Below are 10,827 nucleotides of genomic sequence, written 5' to 3'. Positions count from 1 at the left end.
CAGCACTACGTGCGGCACTGCCGTATTCGGCAACGACGGATCAACCATGATCATCATCAATCTAGCTAGTCGTCTTTGTTCATACTAGTATGTACCGCTGGTGTGGCAACTGGGATTAACATTGATCACCGGCCGGAAGAAACGCATGCAGGCGACAGAATATATATATCCGCACTGAATTGCAGTAAAGTGCGAGATATCTCATCACCCGAGATGCCGTTGATAAAAGGCTCCCTGGACCTCGGGTCTACTGATCTGCGTCGACGGTTCTAGCTAGCCTTTTCCGCCTCCCGTTAGCTCGCTGCCCGGTTGGCCCGCCATCGTCCTCGCGATTCCTTCCTCCACGTCGAGCGGTCCAGGCCACCCGGCACCGGAGCCACCGCAGCCACTGGCATGTAGACCACGCTGGTCCAGGAGCTCACCTGTCAGCGGCATGGCGGTGTCTGCGAGGCTCCCCGGCTGCTGAGTGTGCGGCGCCGTGCCCGTGCCACGCCATGGCCATGCACGCGCGGCATGTCCGACGCACGCTCCCGGCGCTCGCGGCCGCGTGCCGCCACATTTCCCACACATCCTGTCGTCCTATAAAACCCACACCACACGCGGCTATACTCTGCAGACATCAGACACCAACACAGCTAGCATTAGCTCCACCAACACCACTACCAGTAGCTAGCTTGCAGCTGCTGCTCGCTCTTATTAGACCTCAAGCTTGTGATTCGGCAGCATACTCAAGCTAGCTCCTCATCATGGCGCCTGCGTCGAAGGTCATGAGCCATGTCGTCCAAGACGGCGGCATTGCCGACTATGCCGTTTACGCCGCCGCGCCGTGTGACGCCTGGTGCGGCGGGCGGCACAGGAAGGCCGAGTCGGACGGCGACGACGATGATGACGACTATGACTGCGCGCCTGCCGCCTGAAGTGCACGTTCGCGCCTGGTCGCCCGGCGAAACGAACCTGGAACCTGCCGGCCAAGAGCTAGTATGAATGTGTCCCACTCCCACCTAGTATAGGTGTGCTTTTTGTAACCAGGAAGTAGTTCCTGCCGCTTAATTAACCCACCGTGCTCGCTAAATATGCTCAATTTAGCTATGCCTAGTTGCCTACTCGTATAGATATTGAAAGTAGGCCTGTGCTTTTCATCGACTTATTACTGCAATAAAACTGATATCTTGATCTACGTATGTGTTGTTGCTCTGCTGATCATCGCATGCTCCTATTATCCTATATGTTGGCATAAACTTTTGGTGCTCGCTTGACTTGTTTAATTTTCATCTAGGGAAGAGTCAACAGGCCGGTTATCCGATTTCATTTTGCGTTTTTTTTTGCAGGTGCGACTTCATTTTGCGTTGATTTTTCTTGAAGCAGAATTCTTTTTTCTTTCACAAATCTTCTCTCAGAGAGAGCAGGCTACGATATATTCTTTCTTTTTGGAAGATACGGCTTTGCCGAATTTCAATGTTTTATTATCCAACTTGCTAGCTAGCTAGTAGCCAGTAAGATTCTACATATGATCAATGACATTCTTTTGAACTTATTTATGCATTCAGCTATATGCTGTTCATGCTACAATTGCATATAGGCATATGCTCCACTCGATCATATATATACATCTGCACACATTCATATTTCTGCATGCCGGACACTTCGATATGTAGCTCCTGGGGAAAACAAGAGGAAAAAATTGAGCACCACAGGCAACTCATAGACATATTATTGTTTTAGTTATTATAGCTGGGTCCATCGTTGGATATGTTCATGGCTATTATACAGATGAAAATAAGCGCCACAGGCATCATTGGGTGGGATGTTTATGGCTAGACATGTAGTGTGCGCCTCTTTCATTCATTGTGAGGGGTCGCTACACCGGGATGATGTATGTATTTGTTGCACCTATTTTAGTCATGGAATGGTTACCTACCGAACTAAAGTAATAGCTCGACCATTGCATGCACCTTTGTTGCCATTTTCCCACCGATTATTATTGTATAATTTTGTTCTTCGATGAAGAGCCAGATAGTAATCTAGCTAGTGCCATGTAGCAGCATGTGAAAAACACCTGGAAAAATAACGTCGTGCCATGTAGTATATGACTTAGTGCTCCCAAATGGTCATCTTTGAGTATTCTACTTCGAGCTATATATTATGATATCATTAATTATGGCCAGCTTGACTACTTCTCTATTCTCAGTAACATTGTTTTAGTGCTATGTTAACATACCCGCAAAAAATGTTATGATTAACACATGCGCATATGCCATAGTACTCCACTTCCCATGTATGCAGCAAACAAAAGTGCCGACAATTGTTTCTTCAAGTACCATCCTTGAAATGTGTATGCATTGACCCAATTGCAAAAACAGTAAAGAAACGATTGCACCAGATTGAGGGGTGTCCAGAAATCCAGAACACTAGCAACTTCAATTCATGTCGCAATGGAGAATTCAGAATCAATTCCGTCCAACTAAAATGTGCAGAATTCAGAATCAATTATCTTCAACCAGGGCCGGACCACAGATTTAGGAGGCCCTGGGGCAAGACATCAACAAGGGCCCCTTTTTGACTCGAAAGCTTAAAATATTTTCTATTTGAAAAGCAAAGTAAATATTTAGTGCATAGCATAGACGATGACCTTTGGACTTTAAAATTGAGAGTACAATTTATTTATTGATAAGGTGAACTACACCATGATAGTAATGAAACAATGTAGTTCCACATTAACTCGCTTTCCTTAATTTGAACAACGGAGACTTTATTTTGTTCTGCAAAACATATAACCTTGTCCAAACTGGTTGCTACTTAAAAAAAATTGTGCTACCATCAGATAAGAAGTTAGCACATGTACGTACATTTGTTTCTGAATCTTTCCCAATCCGCCATATTCTTCACTCCCAAGAAATTTACGAAGATAATAACTCAATTCTTCCAACTTTGTTGTTGTGGATTTGAAAAGCTTACTCAACTTTCTGGAATTATAAGTTTGTGAAAAATGTCTAGAATTACTATCTGGAGGGACCATAATATCATTATGTCTAAAATTATTGTCTCAACTAAAAAAACCCTAGCCTTATCATTCAGATTGTCGTAATTTGGCGGATCAAAAATATTAACAGGGCATCATTGCTGTTCATCGACACTCAGTGGTCTTTTTACCAGATAAACACTTTCTAGACGACATGACAGTAAACAAGAACAGTTAGCACAAAATAATTAATACATGAACAAACACACCTAAATATGTATTGATGTGGATGTAGATTGCCAGATCCGCAGGTTGCCGTAGTCAGCACGAACGAGAAGACCACACCAAGAACTGAATAATTGTCCCCATTCTGCAGTTCTTCTAATCTCCTGACTCCCGAGGACTCTCTCACACTTAGATCCAGTTAATATCCGAAGAACACCTATGCAGGTAGTTGTGAAACCATACCATCAAAAAAATGAAATTGTAACGAAGCCGTGCTACTAATGACTGAACCGAGGAACTCGGATGATAGTCTATGCCACAAGTTACTCACAAAATATTGATTGCAGCGAAACCATGCCATAACACAAAGGTGTATACTGCAGCGGAACCATGCCACACATGGAATAGTGATGGTGCATTGGAGCGAAACCACGTCACTGGTAAATGAACAAGAAACTTCAGTGAAAGTCAATGCCACAAGTTATGCAGAATATATTGATTGCGGCGAAACCATGCTAAAAATAGTTAATGGCCATCTGTAACGAGTGTCCATGTCACAGCATGCATGTCATGATTAAAATGATGCCAGACCATGCCAGAGCACATGCACCAGATAAGTAATACGAGGCTACGAAGAAAATCCATTCCATAGACTTAAAATATTTAAGTTCTTCACTGTGACCGTTTTGCCAATACGATGTCAGCCATACTGCTACGAAGGTGCCAGCTAATAGAATTGAAGGGTTTCGGCAGATCCATATGTACCACACTGGCATACTTCACTGCTCGTTTCTAAAAATTTAAGTTGTGTGTATGTCCGTGCCACTCCTTAAAGAATTTTATCACATTTATCGCCACTGTGCTGCTATGACGGTGTCAGCAAATAAAGCAAACAATTTCACACATCTGTATGTGGGATGTTGCACTGCTCCCAACAAAATATGGTTAGGCTAATATAGCCATCCAGAAGATAGACAATGCGAAATCACTAATTGAGGAGTACTCGTTGAAAAGATCACTCCCACCTCCCAGGTTGCGACAAGTGGCGTGCTGCATGTGCGCCACTTGTCGCAATCTGGGAGTTTTCCCTTTTCCGGTAGATCCGTTTATCCAAAATATTTTATCTCTTAAACTTTACGTGCAAGTCTCGAACCATTTTCACCGTTGGATTTCTCGTGTTTTTCACGAAAAAAACCGGATGAAAAAACCAAACCGAGAGCACAGGTTTTTTCCATTCTGAAAAGGCACGCCCGCGCCTCTCGCGAAATCACAATTGTGCCTCTCGCGGAAGCAAAAGTATGCCTCTCGCGCAAGGAAAAAAATAGAAAACTTGTTTTTTTTCGTTTCCGAGAGGCAAGGCCGTGACTCCCGCGAAAGCACAACCGTGCCTCTCGCGGAAGCAAAGCCGCGCCTCTCGCGGAAGAAAAAATAGAAAACGCGTTTTTTTTCGTTTTCGAGAGGCACGGCCGTGACTCTCGTGAAAGCACAACCGTGTCTCTCATGGAAGCAAAACCGTGCCTCTTGCGAAAGGAAAAAAAAATAGAAAACGCGTTTTTTTGTTTCCGAGAGGCACGGCCGTGACTCTCGCGAAAGCAAAACCATGCCTCTTGCGGAAGGGGAAAAAACATAAAACGCATTTTTTCCGTTTTCGATAGGCACGACCGTGAATTTGGTGAAAGCAAAATCGCGACTCTCGTGAAAGGAAAAAACACGTTTTTTCGTGGAAAAAATTGAAACCTTTTTTATCCAAAAGCTAAGAAAAACCGAAACATTGAAAAAACCAAAAAAACATTTAAAAGCTGAAAACGTGTGCGGAAAAATAAAAAACCAGTGGGAGCGCCTAGAGCGCAACACGTGGCGGGCGGCTGAGAGCATGACACGTGGCGGACGGCTGAGAGTCCCGAAGGAGCGCTCGTCAACTAGTTGCTCTCTAAACAATGAGTATATGAGCACAAAATTGGCTAACTCAATTTGAGAAGGAGAACAATTAGAATCATCCGGTCGATTATACGCTACACGCCCGCCGCGTCGAGAGCCAATGTGTTAGAGCAACTCTAGCAGACCCCGCATCCGGCGCGAACCCGCATAATTCCGGCGATTATACAGGCTCGGCCCATTATTCTGGCCAGACCAGAGCCCGCATCGGTGTCCGGCCCATAAATATTTTTGCCGCGGCCCGCAAACGCTACCCTCGAACCAGTATAACTGCTGGTTTGCGGGGCAGATGCGGGTCAAAACCCTATACCCCCGCAACCGTGTTTGCCCCCAATTCCCCACCGCGCCACTCGATTTGTCGCCACCGGCGAGCCTTCGACCTCCATGGCCAATACGGGGGATGAGGCGGAACACCGCCGCCGCGCCAAATCTGACGCCGCGCGCAAGCGGGGGGCGCGTCGGTGACTCAACCGCGGTACCCGACCGCCGCCGGCATTCGACCGCCGCGAGCTCGAGGACTTCGATCTCGAGCTCGCCCGTCGCTGCCAAGCCTCCTCCGGCAACTGGTCCGCGGGGAGCTCATCCGGCAACTGGTCCGCGGGGTGCTCATCCACGGGCACATCGAGCTCATGGCTCGTTCCGGTAAAGAGGGGGCCAGAGGAGGTGGTGAAGAGAGAGCTGGAGGAGGCTGTGCCCGATGCGCCGCCGCGCCGAGGCGTCATCGGGCCCGAGGACTACCTCCCCCCGAGGCAGGAGGAGCTCCTCGAGCGCGTCGTCCTCGAGCAGTCGGCGAGGGAGCAGGAGAAGATGGAAGAGCGCATCCGGCGCGAGCTCGAGTACGAGCGGCTCTTCTTCGAGACAGGCGTCATGGTATCGCAGGCGCACGCATCGAAGGAGACTGACATGCGCGTGATGAAGGCGGAGCAGGCGAAGCTCTACATCGACCTTGACTCCGACTCCGACTGATCGCCGCCGATGGGCAGCTACCGCAAGAGCTCCGGTGAGCTCAATTTTGTTGTAGTGGTGCGGTAGCGTAGGCCATGTCTAGCATCTCTGACCTTTAATATGTATGTATGTGGAGTGTACGAACTTATTATGCGAAGAAGAACCATCTATGCGAGCGAGCTCCGGCAAGCTACTGCTTAAATTTCTCCCGCGAAACAACTTTTTTAAAATATTACGGGTTTGTTTGCGGTTTCTGTTCTGCCGCCGCGTTTTTCAGCCTGCATAAGCACCCCCGCGTGACCTGCAAACACAGTTTACAGTTCGGCAAAATGCGGGGTCTGCTAGAGTTGCTCTTAGTCTAGTCCCACGCACCACAACTCAAGATCTTGCAACATCGCTCATGTTTCTAAAACATGGGGAATGTTGCAGTGGCAAATCAATGGTGCAGTTAAATTTTTTGCAGCATAAACAATGTTATAAAAAAATCTGCAACATAAGCTTTGTTGCAAAAAAAAAACCCGCTACATGACCTATGTTGTAAAAATATAAATTTACAACACAACCTTTGTTACAAATATTTTCTGCAACATAACCGTTGTTGCAAAAATAGTTTTGCAACACTATGTATGTTGCAGAAATGAAGAACGACTCAGGCACTCGGTGCTAGATTTGTGCCAAATCTGACGACTCGCAAGCCGGCGGATCTTTTAGAAAGATCCGACGGCCGACGCGTAGCACTCCTCATTTGAGAATGATATCTCTCTTTTTTAATGCATGGGCCTTTGAATCTGGCTACCAAGGAGTAATTGATCCACACACTTTTTTTTTTAGTAATCACGACAAGTCTGGCCTTAGCTTGGAAGGCCCGGCCTAATGAGAAAGGGGCAACTCTGTGGCAGAGGAGGCCACAAAAGATATATATATAATCACCAACGGAAGTTTGCTACGAACTTCCTGTCGTGCTGTCGTGCTGTCGTGCTGGCCAAGCACGCTTCTGTTAAGATGTGAAAACAAACCAAGGCGATTGGTTGTTATCTCAACTTGTTTAAACCGGGATGTCATCCCATGCTGAGATATAATGGGATCCATGAGATTTTACTGGTCCTCATAACAGCAAACAAACCTGGCTGCTGTCGTTGGTGAGAGGTATATATACGGAGCTAAAGCCTGGGCGTTAGCCATGTACGTAGCTCCGCACATTGCAGCAACGTCAGGTAATTCAGTTTTCATCCCTCAATTGTGCAATACACATACACAATTAGAAAATACTTAGAAAATCTGGTATTGCGGCCGAAGTGCTAACGAAGGAATAAAACTGTACTTTTAGCGGCACACCAGATTGCTTAGCGTATATCCTCATAATCTGCCCATAATAAATTCCTTTTTAGGGCATTCGATCTTGTGCACCTTTCAGTAGTACTCATATGGTTTTGCTCTTTTTGCTTTAGGAACAGCTGACGGTGTCTTGATATCCTCGCGGATCTGACACGCGGGGTGGTTTCAACCAAAGGGGCGCTGCACCACCTCGAGGAGGAGGGCATCAGGGCGGCTACGCCGATCGAGGTGGCTATGCGTATCGGGGCGGTTACGCCGATCGAGGTGGCTATGCGGATCGGGGCGGTTACGCTGACCGAGGTGGCTATGGAGATCGGGCGGTTACATGAACTTCTGCCATGCATCACTTTCTTTTGACCCAGACTTTGAAGAGATTGAGGATCCACGGGATAGGCGCCCGACCGGGCATCAGTATCGTGAAAACCGTAGCCATGAAGAAGAGCATTATAAAAAAGATGTTAGTTACTGAGACGAGCCTCTATGCGAGCGCAACTTATCTGGTCGTAATAAATGAGAGGAAGAAAAACGTGAGGCATCTGGCGGCCGTCAGATCTTTCCATTGGTGGTGTCTCCAAAAGCAAGAAACATGTCTGCTCTCAGGTAAATCATTGGTACTTCTGCTATATTGATGCAGGATTTTTGATCAAAATATCCTTATTGCAACTCATGTACCCTTCACAGATTGGTAGAGTTTAGCATATATGCGTACTTGTACTGTTTGTTTTTTTTTTTGAGGAAAGCGTACTAGTACTGGTACCTTTTTGTTTTAAGGAGCAGATAATAGTACTCAGATCAATCAGTATGCGTCATGGGCCGTTTGGCCAGCCGTAATCTTTTCATCCAACTTAAGCCAATAGTTCAAGTTTAGACTCAGGGCCCAATCCTGCCGCTTCGCTTACCCTGGTCAAACGACATAGGAACTTTCATAAACAAAATTCCCCTTTCCAACTAACACACGCCCCTAATTCTCAAAAAAACTAACACACGCCCTTGTCTAAAAAAACTAACACACGCCTGAGGATTCATGGGCCGCGCTGGGTCGCTGGCCGCCACAGTGGACAATGCTCAGCATCCTCGGGACTCGGCGTGCGCCACTCTCAGTCCCATGCTCTTAGGGCATATACAATGGTTCTATCTTAAGACTGCCACGTAGGATAAATGATGAGGTGAAGGAGAGAGAAATCACAAAAGAAGACTTGTCTTATCTTATTTAAAAGACGACAAGAGATGATCTTTTAGCACAATTTGTCTCACCATGTTTTTAGGAACAACTAATTATTGAAGATAAGGCTAAGAGATGACCCATTGTAGACATGTTTTTTTGTCATCTCTAATTACATGCAAAACTTAAGATAAGACTATCTTATCAACCATTGTACATGCCCTTAGCAGCCGAACCGCAATGGACGAGGTAGCCGCGACGCCTTTGGCACACTGGTTCATGGGGCAGGGCCGTACGTGAGACCAAGGTGTGGCAGCGGCGTGGCACGGCGGTGGACGCGAGGCAGAGGCGCGGCAGCATCATGGCATGGCAACGGTGTGGCGCGCCGCGAAGCTTAGTTTAGTCAAGTGGAAGGCCTCTATGGTACGTTTCAGCTCGGGATTAATTTTTATGCAATGGCTGCTTAATTGCTCTGGCGCCCTTCAGCACGACAGTGACCTAATTGAGTGTGTCGTCAGCTATATTGCAGTGATGGGTACAAGTATGCGTGCCACGGCGTCGTCAGCCGTACGGAAAAGTATGCAGACATTCAGTCGGTGACGACCTGAAGCTGGTGTCGGGCAGAGTTAAAATGCCCAGCTATAATAGTAGGCACAGTCTGCAACTGATAACTTACCACTTTCCTTAAATCTGAACTAGAAGTGTGTTCTCTCTTAGCAGAACTTGTATATTCAAAATGTTTGAAATGGTTTCAGGGTACCTGACCAGCAAAAACATACTCCGCACAAGGAGACACTTTGTCCTGTATAATTTAGCACTAATAATTCAAGTTATGAGCTAGGAATAAATAGTGGGTGTTGCCGCATGAGCTCCTCATATGTGCCAACATCCATGATAGCTTATATTTTGTTCAGTCCAAAGAAGTTGTTGGGAGCATAAGCCCAAAATAAGGCCTTTAGCCCTGTATCCTTTGACACTAGTGAATAAATTTTCATCTAGGCAAGCAACAACTATTTCATGAATATGTAGCTTCAGATTTGAAAAGCAATTCCTGAGATGTTTTCTTTCTTTTAGCAAATCCGAATTTCCCCGAGTCTTGACTAAAAGTGATAGCCTGGCATTTCTATGTACATTATTGTTCTTACTGAATAATGAATTGTGTTCTTTTTACATGTTGTGAACATGTCTTTCATGTATGTTGGTTCGTCTCTTTCTTACAGGAAGATGCAACGACTGCCAAGGCTACCGAGGTGTTGCCCCCAGCTCCAATAATGGATACTAGTGGTCAAGATGGGGTTGATGACTCACTCTTAAATTGGCATGCAGAGTTTGAGCCGCAGCATGATAAACCATTGAGGGCCGTCAAAGGCGTTCTCACGGCGTTCTCAGTTTTTGATGGATAGTGTGGAAGAATGCATCACATTATGCCTTACACACATGGACTTGGAAAGAAGCCCAATAGTACTAGTAACAGCAAGTGCACCTTCAGAGTCAACCTGCTTGGTTCCTACTCCTCTTATTGCGTTGACACGTCACACACGCCGTCGTGTGGCTATCATGGATAATCTTGATGCTGAGATCACACCGTCTAAGGAATACTCGATACTAGTGCCCTTGGAGCCCACAGTTCAGGAGGTATTATTTAGTGCAGATGGCTCACTTGGCTATACCACATCAACATTAGCTGAAGCATTCATTATAAATCCTCAGAAAACATGGTTAAACAATGGCACAATTCAGCTGAAGGCCGAAACATCTCATCGCGATAAGCCTACTGATGTGGGCATGTGCACTGTTAGTGTCCAAAGATGATAGAAACATCTTGACACGTGATGGAATTATACGTGACATCCTGGGCTCGCTGCATGAGATCCCATTAAAATGGTCGTTGATACAAGCTTTTTTATCCTTCTTAAACTCAGAAGGTCACACCTTGATGACAACCCAGGGAGAGATGCATGGGATTTCCCCTTTTAGCGCTATTGTTCAAGGGCACATCTTCGTGCCGCTTTCGTAGCTGCTCGGTTGTGTTCTTACCGTGCCCACAATAAGAACACAACCAAGCAGCTATGAAAGCGGCATGAAGATGTGCCCTTAAACAATTGCCATTGAACCGCGTCACTTGGTTTGAAAAGTACACACCAAAAGGCCTTGAATTTCCACTGTCATCACTCATTCTGAAATTTAACCTTTCAAGAAGTGGGTCATCAACATCAGCATAGAAATTTGGAGGCAGAGGAATTTAGGGTGGCTGTTATCCAATTCT

At 46.1% G+C, this 10,827-nt stretch overlaps 1 long non-coding RNA gene across 1 annotated transcript; it reads left to right on the top strand.

Annotated features, from left to right (window-relative positions):
• The first annotated feature begins 7,179 nt into the window (after window positions 1–7,179).
• LOC123057796 (uncharacterized) lies at window positions 7,180–10,505 on the top strand. The gene is made up of 3 exons (XR_006426964.1): window positions 7,180–7,278; window positions 7,513–7,999; window positions 9,782–10,505. It is a non-coding gene; the product is annotated as an uncharacterized lncRNA (long non-coding RNA).
• The last annotated feature ends 322 nt before the right edge of the window (window positions 10,506–10,827 follow it).

The sequence above is a fragment of the Triticum aestivum genome, chromosome 3A (assembly GCF_018294505.1).
Source record: "Triticum aestivum cultivar Chinese Spring chromosome 3A, IWGSC CS RefSeq v2.1, whole genome shotgun sequence".
Taxonomy (NCBI): domain Eukaryota; kingdom Viridiplantae; phylum Streptophyta; class Magnoliopsida; order Poales; family Poaceae; genus Triticum; species Triticum aestivum.
This window is presented reverse-complemented; position numbering and strand designations above follow the sequence as displayed.